Source organism: Lutra lutra, chromosome 8 (genome assembly GCF_902655055.1).
Source record: "Lutra lutra chromosome 8, mLutLut1.2, whole genome shotgun sequence".
Taxonomy (NCBI): domain Eukaryota; kingdom Metazoa; phylum Chordata; class Mammalia; order Carnivora; family Mustelidae; genus Lutra; species Lutra lutra.
In genome coordinates, this window is record NC_062285.1 from 64,605,029 (window position 1) to 64,625,182 (window position 20,154).

The window sequence follows — 20,154 nt, forward strand, 5'->3', positions numbered from 1 at the left end:
AAACATAAAAACATGAAATCTGAAAACATAAAAATCTTAGAAGAGAACATAGTAATTTCTCTGACGTCAAACATAGCAACATTTTTCTAAATATGTCTCCTAAGGCAAAGGAAACAAAGACAAAAATCAACCTATTGGGACTACATCAAAATAAAAAGCTTTTGCCCAGCAAAGGAAACCATCAACAAAATAGACAACCTTCTGAATGGAAGTAGATATTTGCAAAGGGTATACCTGATAAAGGATTAATATCCATATATAAAGAACTTCTATAACTCAGCACCCGCCAAAAATCATTAAAAAAATGGGCAAAGGACCTGAATTAGACATTTTTCCCAAGAAGACATACAGGTGACCAACAGATACATGAAAAGATGCTCGACATCACTCATCATCAAGGAAATACAAATCAAAGCCACAATGGGTTATCACCTCACACCTGTTAGATGGCTAAAAGAAAAAAAAGAAACAAGAAGTATTAGTGAAGATGTGGAGAAAAACAAACCCCCTTGCACTGTTGGTGGGAAGGTACACTGGAGCAGCCACTGTGGAAAACAGTATGGAGGTTCCTCAAAAAATTAAACCTAGAAATAACACATGATCCAGAGACTCTACTATTGGGTATTTACCTAGCGAAAATGAAAACACTAACTCAAAAATATATATGCACCCCTATGTTTATTGCAGTATTATTTGCAGTAGTGAAGACATGGAAGCAACCTAAATGACCATTAATAGACAAATGGATAAGGAAAATGTGATGTAAACACACACACACACACACACACACACACACACACACACACACACTGGAATATTATACAGCCATAAAAAGTATGAGAGCATGTCATTTGAGACAACATGGATGGATCTAGTATTATGCTAAGTGAAATAAATCAGAGACAAATACCATACACTTTCACTCTTAAGTGGAATCTGAAAAAAAAATGAAAAAAGGCAGAATCAGAGCTATAAGTACAGAGAAGTGATGGTTACCAGAGGGGAGGGACTTGGGGGAAATAGGAGATGAGGAGAGAGAGATACAGGCCTCTAGTTATGGAATAAATCATGGGACTAGAAAGCAGATCATAAGGAATACAGTCAATAATATTCTAATGGCAATGTAATGAGACAGATGGTAGCTATGTGGTGAACATAGCATAACATATCAACTTGTCAAATTGCTAAGTTGCTCACCTGAAACTAATGTAACATTGTGTATCAATTATACTCAATTAAAAATATACATGAAACAATCATTAAAATATTAACTCAGTCTTTCAGGTTATTTAAAAATTGATACATTTCCAATAGGAATTAAATGAAGATCATCAGAAATACTACCAATGTAATTCACTGTATTAACAACCATGTGAGAAAAATCCCATGTCAATCAATGCATAGGAAATACTGCTAAAATTCAAGAACTGTGAATAAAACTCAGAAAACTAAGAATGGAGAGGGTCTTCCTTAAGTTGATGAGATTAAATATAAAAAACCTACAGTAAACATTATATTTGATAGAGAATGATTTATTCCTTCTAAGATATGGAATATGACAGAGTTGCCCACTATCACCACTGCTCTTCAACAGAGTAGATCCTGGATAACAGGATAGGAAAAGAAAGAAAGAAGAGTTAAAAGCACTGAAAGGGAAGACATTAAACTTTCATTACATACAAACCATATGATTACCTGCCTTTGAAAACCCACAAGTTTCCACAACTAATAATGGTAGGAGAATTTAGTAAGGATTTAAAAAAAAAAAAAACCTCACAAAAATCAATAGAATTTATCTACATCAAGAGGGATTATATATCAGAATTATATATCCACACCCTCTATCATATAATGAGGCACTGCCATCTTCCAGCCCCATTATGGCACAGGGTACTTCCTTCCAAAATGATGTTGGCTTTGGCTATGTGACTTGCTTTGCTGAAAGCCTGTTAGTGGACTAAAGGAGAACAAAAGTTTTCAACCTGCTTGAATGGTTCAGTTTGGTTCCTTGCACTCCAGCTAGTTATCAAAAGAATATTCCTTGGGTAGCTCCTGTTCCAAAGAGAAGGAAAAGCCAGGTAGAGTAGACCTGTAGCCAAACTGTAGCCCAGAGCCAAGGCCAGATGCTCTTAGTCCTGAGCTGCAGAGCCCTAACCAACCAACCTGGGACACTTGAGAGAGAAACAGACACGCTTACTTTCATGAAACATGGAGTTTTGGATTGGCTTGTTACACCACATTACTGGAGAAATAGCTAAAAAACCAGCAAAATGTGATTTGAACTATAATCAAAAATAAAAATTAAATCCATATTCTAGTCACTGAGCTCATTGTTACTTAGATTGTTACTAGTGTCGTTGTAGCAATAGCTAAATGAAACAGCCAGCAACAAGCTAGAAATATAATAAAAATGAGATTCCATACTCCCTAATAATCAAAAACTATATTCCTACATAAAAATAGAAAGATATAAAATATCTAGGCATTAATGTCATGAAGAACACAGAAACTTCCATCATATAATTTCTATCATGTGACAGTAATTCTATCATGTAACATAAAAGATCATAAGTAGAGGAATATTCATTAAATGACTAATGCAGGCCCATGTTTTCTAAGAACGCATCTAACTAAAAGAATTTCTCTGAATGATATTGGAATGATAGCCGGTGGGTGGAGGGAAGCAAGTGCATATGGGAAAAGGAAACAGAAGGCAATCAGTCCATTATGTCAGAGCCTTTGTCAATTGATAGTGAAAGTCATAAACCAAGGAATGTGTCACCTCAAGCCTCTCTACCCAAGGTCCAGAAGAAACAAAAGGAAAAACAAACACATCTCTTCTAGAGAATACTGAATACTAAGAAGAAACTATTGTGTAGAATGTACATATACAGAATACAGTGTATTTATAAAGTGAGACAGAAAGCTTACTTTTTGATCAGTTAAATGTCTTCCAAAGCAGAGAGCAATAAGAAAGGGAGGGAAAGAAGCATTATCTCATTTCTTTTCTTCCCTCAAAACTTCTCATTCTATATTTGTACACATGACTGTCTGTGGCTGGCTTTCCACACACCTGGCTCTCTTCAGATAAGCAGCCCCAATAATTGCCACATCTGTACAAGCTGATGATAAACCTCACAATCAGCCAAATCCCTGTGAATGATCTTTGAGGATTTGGGGGCTGCTTTACATTTGAGTTGGATTGCACAATCCAGAATGTCCCACACAGCTGCTTGGGAGGAAGAAATATGTGCTATTTTGTAGCTGAAAAGGGGTGAGAAGGTAGGCCCGCCAGGAGCAGCACTGAGCAGTTTCCTTCTCATCCATGTCTTCCCCAGTGCTCACTCATTCCCGGCCCTGACCCTTCAAAAGAGTACGTGGCAGGCAGGGCGTGGAATGGATCGTGGAATCCCGGTCACACCACCTCTGACTTTCCCTGGAAACCAGCTTGCATCTACCTTGACACAACAGCTTTCTCCCTGAAAGCTCTCTTGACACACAACTTTCTCCCTGAAAATTATATATTAATATGTGCAATGTAATGTGTACATTCCGTGCTCGGCCCAATGCCAAGTACTCAGCTTCTTCTCCAGCGATCTTTTTTTTAAAGATAAAGAAACTGAACTCAGAGAAGTTCAAGTCCTTTATCCAAGGCCCTGCAATTAATTTTAAGAACTGGGGTCTGTCTGATTCCAAAGACTCTTTGGGCTAGAGGAGCCTGGCTCAGATCACATAACCAGTAAATGGCAGAAACCTGATTTAAAGTGAGATCTTGACTCCCACATTCTGGGTTTTACCACTCAATGAATAGTTGAGTTGATGAACAATGAGGGAAGCGATGAATCAGTGCTGTTTGAAGTGAAACACACTTGATTAATTTTGTGAGTGAATGTTAAGAAATATGCTAATATCCTACCTTTTTATTAAATTTGAATAATAAATGTTACGGCTGCCAGGGGTTAAAGGCAGTTTTGAGTCTTAAAACAATTGATTCAGCATAGGTTTTGAAATTGATAGGCTAGGACCCATGGCAGGGACTGAAAGTAGGACTCCAGAGGGAGTTTACAACATAATCCTGCCACCTAACAATTGTGCACTAAGAAATCCATTAGCTGGAGTTAGAAACATGAACAGGAGTACTCTAAAATCAACTCTCTGTTCCTCAGCTTAGCTATGTAATGGGAACAATAATAGTACCTTTCTCACAGTATTTTGGGGGAAGATTAAATGAGTTAACACAGTTAAAGTGCCTAGAACAGGATCAAGCACATAGTAGGCACTTAAATACAGTCATAAGTAGAATTAATAATGTTATCATTTCAGTTCCTGGTTTAAAGGAACCAAGCAGTAGGAATGGGGGGGGTTACTAGCTAATAGTGCTTCCTGAAATGTCAATGGGTAGATCACATCAAATTAAGAAATGAAAAAGCAAAATTATATCAACTCCACAAAAGTGTATATTTTTCTAAAATATGCACGTCAAAGTTCTGAGAAACTAGTTTTTAAAATCCAATAAAAATCGGAAGGGTGTCTCTAATATTTAAATTCAAAACCATCTCTCTAGCAGAGACAAGAGTGGTTATATCCAGTCATGGTGGGAAGAGTGATCTTAATGACAGTCCTTTCTGAGGTTCTGTTCCACATTACCGTCTTGTGACCTGAAAATGTCACTGACGCCAGTCTCTCCTTCAGATCAACTGCGAAACTGGATAAAACCAGTTCCTTCCAGCAACCCAGATGCTGCCTCTAACCTAAACGGCGCTCAGCGAGTCCACCTTGGCCTCCCGTTGCCCCTCTCTAGTAGAGGAGATAGCAGTTCCTATTCTTCACTGCGGCCCCCTGGCAGAGAAAGCAAACGCCTGTTGATGGACTAGTGCAAAACAATTTTCAAGCAAAACTTCTAAAGTTAAGACAAAATTCATCTCAGGTCAGCACCACCTCAGATGGGCTACAGAAAGGAAGACCCAGTGGCCCGGGTTGATACAGGTGCATGTCAATGAGTACAGGTGCATGTCACCATTCTTCCTGACTGAAGCGTGGTCAGCACCTCCTCAGACAACATCAGAACAGGAAATCCCACAGAGACCTGCCCGAAATCATCGCACCAGGACAACAGTTCAGTTTGTGACTAATGCCTGGATAATGTATTTATAAAAGATGTTGGAGATTTTGAACCTTGGCAAATGATGTATGTTTATAAAGCCATGCTTAAGTGGACACATATTGTAAACAGGCAGGTCAGCTTAACAGGGATATCCTGTAAAATGTCTTTAATAAATATACAATTAAGGAATTGGGCTTGATGGCTTTTCTAGATGGAATTTTATTATAGCTACCTTCAAATCCGAGAGCCTGGGTTTGTTTGTTGAAGCTTCTTCTGACCTCAGGAGAATCATTATATTTCCCAACTGCTACCACAAGCATTTATCTCATTCGGTTTTTTCTTGATTTTCTGAAGTCTAACTGGGCCAGCTCTACCTACATGTGTTCAGCTTTCCAGTGATTTATTTCATATGTTCCTTGTGCTGCTTTCACAATTTGGCATTTGCTCCTATCATTTCCATATGTCAACAGGTTACTTTAAATTCAGCTATCTTCTATAGGCCCCCAAGATAACCATGATTTTCATACCAGCGAAAATAGTTACAGAAAGATCACTTCAGTATTCGAATGAGCTAGTGAATTCCAAAGTGTTCATTTCCCGTGGAGCCTTAATTTCTGCACAGATGAAACTTGAGAAATTTTTCTCCCCATACAGGCCCTAATGGTATCAACTCCTTCTGTTTCTCAGACAAATCTTCTGTTTTCTTCCCTGTTCAACCCCAGCTCTCTTCGGAAAAGTGATGATGCTGGGTGCTTCGTAAATACCACCGGCCTCGAATGGAAGCATATGCTACTCAGAAGCCTTTATCACCCAATTATATAGATCAGCTTCTTGACACTATCCTCTCACGTTGATGGATCCCAGACCAGCCACACTCATTCATCTCCTCCTTCTTATTAAGGACTACTGTTCAACTGTTTGAACAAACGGAATGCTCTGAGATGCCCCTTTCTTTAAGAAAATGATATACGGTAATTTTATTTCTTAAAAAAAGACATAGCATCATTTAAATAGGAAAATGTATTGATTTTACCAGAGAAATGATGACTAAATCTTCAAAAGTCTGAGTTCCCATGAAAGCTGTAACACCAGCACTCTTGGCGGTGCTCAATTAATGAAGCACTTGACCCACACAGGGTAGCAAGGCTGTGTCAACGCAGAACGAGAGCCTTTGGGTACAAAGCGAAAAAGCCAAATATCATGATGTTTCAGTAGCTGACACCAAGTCGTCACACTTCAGACAGTAATGTTTCTCTTTGAAAAAAATCATCTTGTTATCTTAGCATCTATATTAATAAGCTAACTGCCTTTGGTCTAAAGCACTTTCCTAAACACTCTGGTTCCCCTAACAGCTCTCCTGACAACTGGACATAATACTATCTGCATTTGACAGATGCCACTGATGGCTCTAGCGCCAGCTAGGTTTGACTGCCTCCTATCCAAGGAGCAGGATGGCTCTAGCCTGATCTGTCCCTAGAGCGTTTCAACGTGTCACGGCATTTATTACCAACAATGGGTACTAAACAGCGTTGTTTGGGCATCCTCTTTTGGGCGGGGAATTGGCAGTATACTTTAGACCAAAGTTGTCATTTCTTTTCCGTGGCCAGGGAAGCTTTGCAACCATTTTGATTTCATCGAATTACCTCGCTAGTTCTTTGACGCTAGCAGACAGATACTGCACTTGGGCTTTCCCTGTTGCTTATGAGTAGTTACTGAATCTGACCTGCTTTTTAATGCAAACATTATGCAGACTGCAACCAGACAATGGAAAGTCTGTTTGCAACCTGAGCAGGGCTGGATGCGATCTTTCCCAGTGGGTATCTATCATTTCAGGTGCTGCTGAAGAATTCATTCTAGAATTTTCATTTTTCAACTGTTTGTTAAAATCACATACCAAGTCAAATTTAATTAGTTATATTCATCCGGCAGATGGTACAATATTCTATAATAAAATCTAAATTCCTTTATTTAATTGAGTAATGCATTTCATATGATCTCTTTTACAAATTTCAAAACTGATTCTCCTTAAACAGGCCTGCACACTATTTGGATGCAGGCTCAAACAGGTTAAAATTGATTTAATACTTTCCCCCCAAAGAACATTATGTAAATGAAAGCAAGTCTGCCCTGAGTGACTTATTTTAATGTCTGCTTCTACATAAATTACATCTGCATGTGGGAGAAAGAGGTGGGAGTGAAATTATGTGGGAACAAATTTCTGAAACTTTGAAGGCAACATGTTACAGAGATGGTCATATTTAAATAAATACAACCTGTTGCGCACTGGAAGAAACTTAAATGTCCATTATCAGTTCGTTGGAACTGAGTCTTTGATAATATTAAATACATTCTTCATAGTTATACCGATTTTGCTCGTAGGTCAGCCAGTTAATCTGAACATTAAAACTGGAGTGGGAGGGTCTACCTCTATATATTAATTATACATTATTATAGGCATCTGAAACACCTACACCATTTTTGGACAGCATGGGATGAATGGGATATTGCCTTCTTGGTAGATCTCGGATTGCTGCTTTACCAGCTAAAACTCAAAAGGGATTTCATTCTCCCCTAAACTCTGTATCATTACATCAGGCATCTGCCCACTTCTTCCTCAGACGGAATTTGAAGCATGCTAACTTTTTCCCAGTCTATATCAACAACCCATAAAAGGGTACAAACAGATTCACCGAAGGCTGGAAGTGGAAGAAATTTTATGCATCTTTTATTCCAGAGAGGATATATGTTCTGTACATATGCTGGAATTGCTTTGCTCCAACGCAGCCTACTGTAGACAATAATCATGGTACAGGTGGCTTCTCAATCTTCTTTGACAAAGCCCTCCAGTCAGGAAGTGAACCCTATTTGCCATCCTCTTCTAAATCTTTTATTATGCTCATAAGGAAATTAAGGCACAAAGACTTGTAGTAGAACTCTTTGACTTAGTGACAGAGGTAAGGAGCATCCAGGATAAGACTAATAAATATCTCAGCTGCCAGTCAGATATTTCCCAACTGCATTATGTTACCTCCTGATTGAAAAAAGTCGAGGGGCCACACTGATGGGGAGGAAATCCAGCTTTCATTTACCCTCTTATCCTGAGTAGCTAGGGCCTGCAAATTAAACTGGCATGGAACAGATTCACAGGGGGGGGAAAGCTGCAGTTTTTATCGATACTAATATTTTTTTATGTGTGCACAGAAGTAACAGGAAAGAAGTGAGAACTGGTTAGCCAAGGAGATCATATACCATTTTAACAAAGGGCAGTAAATTGTGGAGAAGTGACTAGAAAGTAAAAGGGGGATTCGGGCTTCTAGTGGTGATAAACTGTGGGAAAGTGATTAGGAAATATACGGAGACTAAACATAATGGAAGATAACGTTATTTTAGTAAGTTTTGTTTATACAGATTAATCTCAGTGTGACTCCCTGTCTCTGGTTGTAAGAACTGGACTTTTCTTCCTGGGCACTTTTGTCAAAGCAGAATCCCTTATCCACTTTAGACAGATAAGGGAGGGCAGAGAACTCTTCTTGCATTTGTTAATTCTCAGTTGCCTTCAACCTAAAGTAATTATTATGCCAAAGTGGCATTTTGGGGTAGCATAGTCTGATCCTCTTTAAGCTATAAACAGTGAGGGTATATAACCAGTATGGTTTCATGTTTCTTAGCTTAAACTGTGAACTTACTAAACAATCCTTCCAGGCACAGACACCAGCCATCTGCCCATCAGCTCCCCGCCCCACCACTGAATCTCTGGGTATACTTTCTAGGTCCTGCCACTTGAAGTTTCCACATGACAGCTTTACTTGTCACCTTTAAATTATCTAATAATTTTTAAAGATTATTTATTTACTTATTAGAGAGAGAAAGAGAGAGCATGAGTGGAAGGAAGAGCAGAAGGAGAGGGAGAAGCAGCCCCTCACTGAGCAGGAAGCCCAATGCGGGTCATGAGCTCAAGGCAGATATTTAATGGACTGAACCACCCAGGCACCTCAAAATTATGGAATATTTTTAGCTCTTTCAATTTCTAGATGGAAAATATACTACTTATCTGAGCCTTTTGTGTATCTCTTATGGACTTTATGGCCTCAAATTCTGTGATCAAACAAGTTCCCTTACTCCCAGTTTACTGGATTAGAATGTACTACACAGGCTGATCTCTGAGAAACCCAAGTGAAGTACAAAGATCATGTCTTTAAGGAGAAAGATGTTGAATCCAGTCCTTGCTCTGCTGGATACCAGCAGCAAGACTTTAAACAGAACCATTATGGACACTAAATTTCAAAGCATATATGTCACCTAGGCTGGAGCTGAGGCTCAATAAATGGTGTAATTTTAATGATGATGGTGATGATAATGACAATGGCAAGAGTTCATAAACTCCTTTGTTTTACATAATTTTCCCCAAAAGAACCTAGTTAATTATCTACAGATTTCTTCCTTTCTCCTACTCCTTTACCCATCTTTCCCTTTACAAGCATATCAGATAGAACCATACTTAAATACCTGCAACATTCATTTCTTTGGGAAAGACAACTATGTCTTGGCTTAGAGAGATTTCACTGACTTCCCTACATGCTAAGATGTAACATTTAAATATATTTATTATTTATTAAATATCTTATTTATTTTATATAAATATATTATTTATTTATATAAATATACATATTTATATAAATATATTATTTATTTATATAAATATACATATTTATATAAATATATTATTTATTAAATATTTTAAATATCTCTAAATAAAATTCTCAACTTAGAATCTCAACTTAGATATCTCTTCCTCTAGGCATGGGTCCCTAATAAGCCAGACCACCAGCACCTGGTGTCCAAAGGCTATACTGGTCTCTGTTGCCTACTTACTCATATCTCTTCCCACTAAATTCTAATCTCCTTCGGAGGAGAGTTTGTGTCTAGTTCAGTGTGTCTTGCATCATAGTAGGCAATTATGTCTAAAAGAATAAATGAATTAATGTTATCTGGGATGGAAAGTAGGGAAAAATAAGGAGGTCAGTTCCCCAGCCACTAAGATTTGGGGATAATGAATATTTGGAAATTATTTGGACAAAGAAATGAAAATTACTTAACTTACAGTGATTAAATTGAAGCTATTTCATTGACCCTTTGCCCTTTGAAACACAGATTGCTGATATAACAAGCTCCCATTTAGATGCATTTAAGCAGAAATATTCATTTTCTTTTTTTTTTTTTAAATGAAAAGCCAAAGCACTGGATGATTCATACTTCTAGGAAAATATTCCTATAGGCATTTTCATCTCTGAATAAACATTCATCTTCAAAAGTATGTTTTTAATAAAAAGACTGGTGCATTTATTGTAAGACGTTTCTTGGTGAACAAGTTCCAGAGATTTTTTTTTTTTTTAAGGTCTGTAGGTCTCTAGGCAAACATGTGTCACAGGGAAAACTTGTCTTTACTTTCTATACACAGAACCAATCAATCCCAGCAGCAAGCAAAGAAGACGGCATAACTGTGCTATGATTGGAGAGATAACAGGAAGGGCTCCAGTGAACTTCTGGACATAATGAACTGATAATAATGATCCTACCATTAGACCTATATATATCCTTTTGACTCCCTGTTACAGTGAAGACAGCCCAGTTCTGGGAGGGAAATATTTATTATGTTCTTTTTCAGGAAACATTTTGATTGAGGGAAAGTTCAAAAGCATCCCAGAGTGGGAAAGGATATGTCCTATATATATTCCATAAATGGCTCACAGATAGAATGAATATAGCAAAAATATTTAAGGAAAGAGTGATAACCCAACAGAAAAATGGGCAACTGGCTTGAATAGACATTTACAACACAGGCGTATTCTGGTCATGTCTATCACAGCTTAATAGGAACCTTAAAAAGATTAAACATGTTCCCAAGTCAATTGCCGAGTCCCAGAATAAACCTCTAAAATAATTATAGAAATACAAAAATAGCCAGCACTTGACAAGTTAAAATTCACACTATCTAGCATTCAATCAAAAATTGCCAAGTGTGCAAAGAAACAGAAAATATCCAGAATGCAGAGAAAACTCAATCAGTAGAAATAGACCCAATTGTTCAAGTGATAGTAAAGAATAATATTGAAATAGCCTTTTCTTTCTTTTCCTTTCCTTTTCTTTTAAAAGAGAAAGTAAGGAGGGGCAGAGGAAGAGAATCTCAAGCAGACACCCCAAGAGTCAGATGCTTAACCCAGCTAAGCTACTCAGGCGCTCCTGAAACAACTTTTAAAACCATATTTAATATGTCTAAGAAGGTAAAGGAAAACATGAGTATGTTAATGAGAAACTGGAAGATAAAACTAAGTAAAATGTAAATTTTAAAATTTAGAGAGAAAAAAATTCAGTAAAGAAAAATAAACTCGATGTGATTAATAGAGTTTAGAACGCTGCAGAAAAAAACAGTAGACTTGAAGACCTAATAATAAACTTTGCAATAATATTCAACAAAGAAAAAATATGGTTTAAAAAAAAGCCATGGGACAACTTCAGACAGCTTAACCTATTTGTAATTGAAGTCTCTGAAAGAGAGAGAGAGGGAAGCCAGAAAAAAAGTTTTTTTTAAACAATGGTTAAAATTTTTTTTCAAATTAGATAAAAATAATAGACTTATACTTCATAGAAGTACAACAAAGCTACCACAAGAAATATAAAGAAATTGACACCAAGACACATCACAATCAAATGACTTACAACCAGAAAAAATTTAATAGCCACACAAAGAAAAAAAATGGCAACATTTTGTACACAGAGACAGAAATATCAGTGATCGCCCTGGGGGAGGGGAGGAAAGGAGGGACAGGATGGAATAATTACAGAGGGACATTAAGGAAACTTTTAGGGGTGATAAACATCTTCATTGCTTTGATTGTGATGATAGCTTCACAGGGGTATACATGTCAAAACTTATCAAACTGTACATTTTAAATATGTGCAGCTTATTGTATATCAATTATATGTCAAAAAGACTTCATAACTTCATAATGAGAAACTACTACATAGCCACTAAAATAGATAAAATTAAAAAAACACTACCAGGTATTAGCAGAAGTGAAATTCTCACCCACAGTTATAAAAGCCTAATCAATAACCATGTTGGCAGAGCCGGGGTGGCTCAGTCGGTTAAGCATCTGACTCTTGATTTTGCTCTCAGGTCATGATCTCAAGATTGTTGAGATCGAGCCCCTCGGTGGGCTCCATGCGCTGAGTGTGGAGTCTGCTTAAGATTCTCTCTCTTTCCCTCTCCCTCTGCTCTCTCTCAAAAATAGATAAATTAATTAAAATAAAATAAGCCGCTTTGGAAAATCCTTTGACAGTGTATCCTATAACTGAACTTGTAGCATACACTATCCACCAACAATGATACTACCAGGTGTATAGCCAGGAGGAATGAGTGCATGTGTTTACCGAACCACACGTGCATGAGTAGGGCTACTCGTAATCGGCCCCCAGCCCTGGAAAATCTTAAAGTCCAACAAAAATAGAGCGGGTAAAGTGTGGCATGGGCATAATATAGAAAACTGTACAGAAAGCAAAGGCAAGACTTCTAAATATAACCGTCTGGATGACAGAGACATAATGTTTCGCAGTACCGAAGGCTTATATATATTATATGATCCCAACTACATAAAGTTTAAAATAGGCACAACTTAATTTAGGTGATAGAAGTCAGGATGATGGTTCCTTTATGGGAGGAAGTGACTGGGAGGGAGAATTGGGGGCACTCGGGGTGATTATATTGTATTTCTTTATCTGGATACTGGTAACACATATGGGTTTAGTTAAAATTTTAAAAGTAATATGCCTATTATAAAATATCTACAAAACAAAGGGGTATATATTAAACATTTTTAAATGTTTGGCTATAGTGGGGAGGAGAAAGAGATGGAGATTTAAAAAAAAGGTGGAAGGAAGGAAAGTATTTAACTGTGGTTTGTCTCCTTATGAAGAAGAATTATTCATATTTATAAAATATACTGTTTAGTATGAAGTAGTATGTGCCAGGCATTCTTAGTTTTTCAGTCCCAGATCTATCCTTACCTAAATGTCTATGTTTGCTACACTCCTCCCATCCTTTTTACTACCATCTTCCCCATTAACAATAACAACAACAACAACAACAACAACAACAAAAGATTGGCATTACTTATTTGGTGGTAAAATTAGACAATAAGTATAGTTTCAATCACATTTTAGACGAATCCTGAAATTCATCAATCAACATGGCAATATCCCTAGAATTCCTAAATATTTAATTATATCATTTGTCCTTGAAACCCATACTTTCATACTCACTTTTTATAAAATTCTGAAGCTACTACCTGTCTCAGTAATAGGCAGTCCACTAATTATGTAGGAAGTCCTAAATAGAATTCTAGGTTCCTAAAGAAATTTTAACTGTGAGCCCCTTAAAATTTCTAAAATGCACAACGAGGGGTGCCAGGCTGGCTCAGTTGGTAGAGCATGTGACTCTTGATCTTGGGGGTATGAGTTCAAGCCCCACATTAGGTATAGAGATAAAAAATATTTTTTAAGAAAACACATTGAGAAACAGAGCTTATAAATCCTGAATCTAAATGAAGATTTCTTAATTGAGAATGGAAATATTTACAACCCCCTAAACTTCTAGTGTACTTTTAAATGTTCAGACATGGGAGGGCCTAGCTGTACTTCTTATATTTTATTCTTACCCTTCCCTACCATTGACCTTCAACAGATGGATAAAGATATATGTATATATACAAATATACATCTAATGGACTATTATTCAGCCCATGAGAAAGATCAGGTGTGACAACATGGATGGACCTTGAGGGCTTTATGCTAAGTAAAATGAGTCAGATTAAGACAAATACTGTAGGATATCACTTACATGTGGAATCTAAAAAAAACGAACTCCTAGAAATACAGAGTAAGTAGAAAGGTGATTATGGGAGGATGGGGAGAATGGGCAGATGCTGGTCAAAGGGTACAAACTTTTGGTTACAGGATGAATAAGTCCTGGGGATCTAACATACAGCATGGGAACTATAATTCACAATACTGTATTATGTACTTAAGAGAGTCCATCTTAAATGTTCTCACCGCAGAAAAGAAATGATAATTAGGAGACATGATGGAGTCGTTAGCTAATGCTGTGCTGATAATCACTTTATAATATATAAATGTATCAAATCAATATATTGTGTGCCTTAAACTTATATAATACAACATATCAGTTATATCTCAGTAAAGCTGGGAAGCAATAGGAAAGCCAAAGAGATAAAAGCCAAAGAGATAAATAATATGTGATATATTCATGTACTGGCGGATCACACAGCCATTAAAAAAGAAAAAACTGTAAAAAAATAAAGTATTATGAATTATTAGCTAGAATACTGAGCAGAAATCTAGAATCACATAATAATGGAAATTTCTGCTTCATAGAAATTCAACTGTGAATTTGCTATGAACATCAAATTACAGTAAAAAATACTTAAACTATATCAAAGTTTAAAACAAATGAGAGTAGGCTCATATACTCTGACAGAATCAGATTATATATTACAGTATCTTTAATCCTCTAAGGCAAGGCAAGCAGTAACATTAAAGAAAGGTGTTTGTGCAGAATTCCGTGGGAAGTTTAACTCCAGTAATGGGGTTTCTATAATGAAATGACACTTTATTAAATTACTGCAGTGTTCACTGCCAGGCATGTAATACATATTCAGTATTATAAAATCAGCTTAAATTTGGGTACTTTAACATTCCAGTGCTGAAAATACAGATGTCTTTGCCTTTGACTCTAATTCCCATACATAGATGTCTGCCATCTAGTCTGGCTTTAGATGTCAAATGCAAATATTTCAAATTTGTTAAAATGCAGTCTTCCCTAATGGCGAGTGAGGTAATTTTGTCACTATACTTTCTCATCACTGATAATTAAAAACTTAACTCTCTTGCAAGATGATACTTTTCAAAGGACTTTCTTCCACCCACACAAAACACTTACTAATACAGCTCGGGACATTTTATGACTTCATATGATTCCAAACCCTAGCAGTTAGAGATATATAAACAGCATAAAAACCCATGTTTTATGCAGTGTTTAGTAAACCATAATTGTTCTCTCCTTGGCATTTGCTTTCTATCTCATATATCTCCTAATCCTTGATGTGCATATTGAAAATGTCACCAAGTCTCTGAAATTAATCACATATCCACATCAGAACCAGACAAATCTTGTTTATGTGCCTGAATCACACATATTCAGGGACTTCCAAACTCCAAAAAGTTCCTTAAATTTGTATTAAGTGTCTAGAAAAGTAAGACAAAAACTCATATGCTCGCTCTGATAGAAACAACACTGTCTTGTGTGAGAAATGTTTTCTGGCAGATTAGGAAGAATCCCTTAAAACAAACATACTTTCCAACACACTGCAGAATTATTAGACTTTGGTTAGGCTGTTCTTTTGTTGGAGTGGGCTAACGTATTGAATTCCATCTCTCACAGCAGAGCGGTAAGGAGAAAACACAGTAGTGAAGATAGATCAATACATATTGACACTCTCCCATGAAGACAGTACGTAAAAGGAAGATGGAAAAACTGGGGGTATAACCACCACCAATCTTTTTCATCATTGTACACTCTGATCTGGCCAAGACAGCAAAGCAAAGAGATGCGGTCATCTTCTCTTACTTCTGATGTTATGAGGGTACCTTGCTCTTTTGTAAAGTTGAGTGCTAATTTATTCCCTATGTAAAGAACCTAAATTACATCATGATTATTTGTTATGTTCTAAAGATGGATAATTGTTCTCACCTTTTCCCTCCCTTAACTCAGCTTTTTAACACCTTTTCTAGAGGCTGCATAGATGATTTTGTCATTTTAAAAATACTCCTTCAGGAAGCTGTCTATCCAATTTGCGAGTCAAATTGCATGAAACATGTTACTATCAGAATTTAGAGTTGTTTTGACTGTATTTGACTACCGTAAATTTTGTCAACAGTTATTGATACTGAGTGTAGACCATCCTAGACAAACAGTAGGTGCCCCTTTCTGGTCCAGAGGATTACAAATGATAGACACACACACATACACATACAGACCCTATTGAAAAATTTAATCATAACAATACAAAATTACTTTCCAGTATTAATTTCAATTCTCTGAAATTCTGAATTACCTATTAAACCCTCTTCCTCTGCAAATTAGTAATTAAGGAAAAGAAGAATGTATATACAATGTATCATACTTTCTATTTTTAACATTCATTGAAAAATATGGCCAAACTCATTAATTCAATTGAAAGGCAAATTGTTCCATCCTGTTGTTTATTTTCAGAAGAACTCATTTAAATTCAAAAGACAGTAAAGTAAAACAAAGTTTCATCCTTTATATTCATATTTGTTAATTTATTGCCTAATCACCCACTTAGGATTGTCTACACACTTTTTTGTTTTCTTTTTTCTTACAGGAAACCATTTTCCAAGGAATATAATTCCCCATTGTAATGGCTTTGATAGAATGCATAATATGTGTTCCTGTCACTTCTACTAAATTACTATATTATGTATCATTTATAATATTTTCATTAAATATAATATTCGCATGTAGGTAGACATCTGTGAGTAGTTTTTAGAGCGTTAACTGGCTTTTAAGGGGAAATGAATTGATGAACAAGAGATAGAATGTAGGACATTGAATGTGGACTAATAACAAAACCCACCTAAAAAAAGAAGCAAGAAAAAATAGTTAAAATCTGAAGAAGAGATGAACAGAAATCAAGAGAAGCAGCGTGAGGATGACTAGAGGTAAGAAGGAAGAAAAACTACAAAAAGATACAGGATGGAAGGTTAAGCAACTTGGCAAGGAAGCTAGGAAGGAAGGCAGAGAGCCCGAAAGCCAGAGTCAGAGTTGCCTGTGATGGAGTGTGGTGGCTCTAACCTGCGTAGGGGTAGGGGTCCTAGTTCTGGAACCAGGGTGAAGATCACTGGACTCTGATGGGCACATCCCTAAAATCATCCAGGGGAGTGAAGTCAAGAGCCTGTGTACTCAGGCATGAGAGACTGTGGTGGAAGAGGGCAATGTGCAGGGGGTGGAGTCACCAGTTACAGTATGTGGTGATATCCCTGGACAATTCTGTGACTTCAAGGACCTGTTCAGTGTGGGTGGTGAGTCCCTGAGACCAATGACCTTTTCATAGGAGATTTATGATTTATAGTTTCTGGACATTGAAACATTCCTCCTGCTGCTGGTACTTAATGTTCAATAGGCTGACCACGTCACCAAGATCCTGGGGAAACACTAGAGCCACCAGATCCCCTGGGCATATGGCTTCTATGATGAGTGCCTGCACAAATATGGTTTGGTGACCATGTGATGCTGCTGACCTAAGATCTTTGACGAGCTTAGCCTGTCAGTCTTTTGCATACATGTGTGCTCTCTCCTCCATCCAGACCCTAGACCAGATTCAGATGATTTTATTAAAAGCAAGGAGTGCCTCACGACAGGGCCCTGTGTGATCTGCTCTAGTCTAATCCTGAAGACAGCCCATAGGACTGACTACCTATTTGGCAGTAACACGCAGCCAACAACATTGGCATGATCTGGTATGCCCACTAACTGGTGAGAGGAAGTTACAGGTGGTACTTCAATGAAACTGTGCTCCCTGTGCTTTTTCTATCATTGTGGGAATGTGGCAGCCATCTGGGAGCTAGATGAGCATCTCTAGAAAGACTACATCATCTTCTAGGCTGTCTCACAAGAGACATGGGGAGTCCTCTCCAAGAAGCTTGTAGCCAACTACTTCTAGTGATTCTCTGGCTCCTCCAGCTCCTCTGGCCCTCAGACCACTGTGGTGGTCTGAATATTTAGAAAGAATATATATGGAGAATATTTAGAAAGAATATATTTTCCAGATGGAGGATGGGCATTGGGGCTGAGGGACTGTCCCTGGCTCGACTCTCCTCCTCAAAGAGGACACTTCAAGAATAAGGACTGTCTCTGGAGAGACTTGGAGCCTCAGCTCCATGCTCCACTCCCTTCTCCCTACTAGAACCATTAAGTTTCCAGTATTTTGTTTCCTTTTTCTTTTCTTTTTTGCTTTTCAATAAAAATTTTGAGGAGAAAAAGGCATTGATTGATTATATCTCTTAAATGAGTAGATTTAAAGGAAAATATTAAACAATAGCTCAGGATTTATTTAAATCTGGAAAATCATGAAAATATGACTCTAATGACTACAATTAGAATACACTATTCTATTCCATACTTCTTTCTGATCAGGATCGCTACTTTAAGGTTCCTTAGCTTATAAATTACCCATTAACTCTGTTATATCTCAATCTATCAGATTAATATTTTTGTTGTACTTGGGGATACATATTTTAATCATCAACTTCATGATAAAGCCTGGTGGTAAGGGGCTGGTTACTAGAGATGAAATAAAAAGATGTCTATAATGCTTACATCTACTTACAGATTTTAGCCTGGAGACAAACTGAGGGTTTTAGAGGGGAAGGGCATGGGGGGATGGGTGAACCTGGTGATGGGTATTAAGGAGGGCACATATTGCATGGAGCACTGGGTGTTATACACAAACAATGAATCACGGAACACATCAAAAACTAATGTTGTACTGTATGGTGACTAACATGACACAGTAATAATAAAAAAGATCATTTCCATTGCCCATCTTCCACAAACTTTACCTCTTCAACCACAAATTTGGTGGCTGTATTATGGCATTCATCACATTCTCATCTTTGCAGTTCATGAAAATGTTTGCACAACAGAAGAATAAATAATCTTGTTACTTTTAATACATGTTTGAATGCACAGTTCTGGAGGTGACTCTCCTTATGTGGTACAGTATTGGTCAATCAAGAAGTATTTCAGGGTTCCATGAGCAACAAGTTGGTCTCCAACTTCCCATTTTTTAAAAACACAAGGGTAACATCTAGATTATTCTTAAGTTTGTAACCAAAATCCAATATTCATATCTACCTACATCCTTTCTCTAATCGTGGCTTTCTCCAGGCCAGGAAGCTTTGTGGTTACAATGATACCTTTAAGCCCAAGTGCAGTTCTAGGGAGAATCAATGAAATTCTCCTCTGGAGCATACACTGTGACCTGATGAGATTCAGTTTCTGGCTTAATTTAGCTTTGAGGCAGGAGGCTGAAATTGTCACTGCTTTAGTATGATGTTCACTAGTTTGCAGAACCTTGAGATCTATGCTAGAAAATAATTGCAGGAAAAAAATAGGAGATATAGCCTATCTTTACCAACAAGGCTGGTAGGGTGACATGCATAAATATGTTATAAGAACAGTCTGTACATAGAGGATCCAAAGTTTTGGCTCTGGATTCAAGAGAAAAACTCTAGTCTACATAAATATCAAGACAATTCAAAGAAAGGAAAGTCAGCATAAACCAAAGCAAAGAACAAGAGCTTTGGATTAAGACAATCCTACCCTCACACCTTAACTGGAATTTTTATTTCTCCTAGGAGTCTTGTTTTTTCTCTTTTTGCAAAAAGCTTTTGACAGAGATGAGCTGTATTTCTTCGTATCCAGATTGCTGTGTGGCATTTCCTACTCTCCTATTAGGGCCAGGACAGCTGGGGAAGGCTATAGGTTTTCTGTAGGGGACTCAGTGCCAGCTTCTGCCTCCACATACTCTGAGAGCCATTTCCTATGTCCCTTTGAATACTAAAACTCCAGTGCCCAAGACCTAGAGTAAGACCTGAGGAGGTAAAATATAAATGTACTTACATTTTTGGCTTAGATTTTTTAATTTGGTTTCTTTCTTTTGAGTTAACCTATGTAATTAAAATGTTTTTAATTTAAATCTTCTACTTACGTTTTTTTATTTGTTTGTGGAGGAAAGCTAAGCATCTGGTTAATTTTCTATCTTGCCAGCATCTTCTATTAGAGACATTTTGAGGCCTCTGTATTCCTGGTTGTACTTCTCTGTTTTTAAAATATTATTATTATCTGTCTTGTGGTAAACCTAAAATAGGCAGTTTTGTGATGAAAATGTATA

At 37.1% G+C, this 20,154-nt stretch overlaps 1 pseudogene; it reads left to right on the top strand.

Annotated features, from left to right (window-relative positions):
- Positions 1–15,002: 15,002 nt before the first annotated feature.
- Positions 15,003–17,922, top strand: LOC125106925 (serine/threonine-protein phosphatase 4 catalytic subunit-like; annotated as a pseudogene).
- The last annotated feature ends 2,232 nt before the right edge of the window (positions 17,923–20,154 follow it).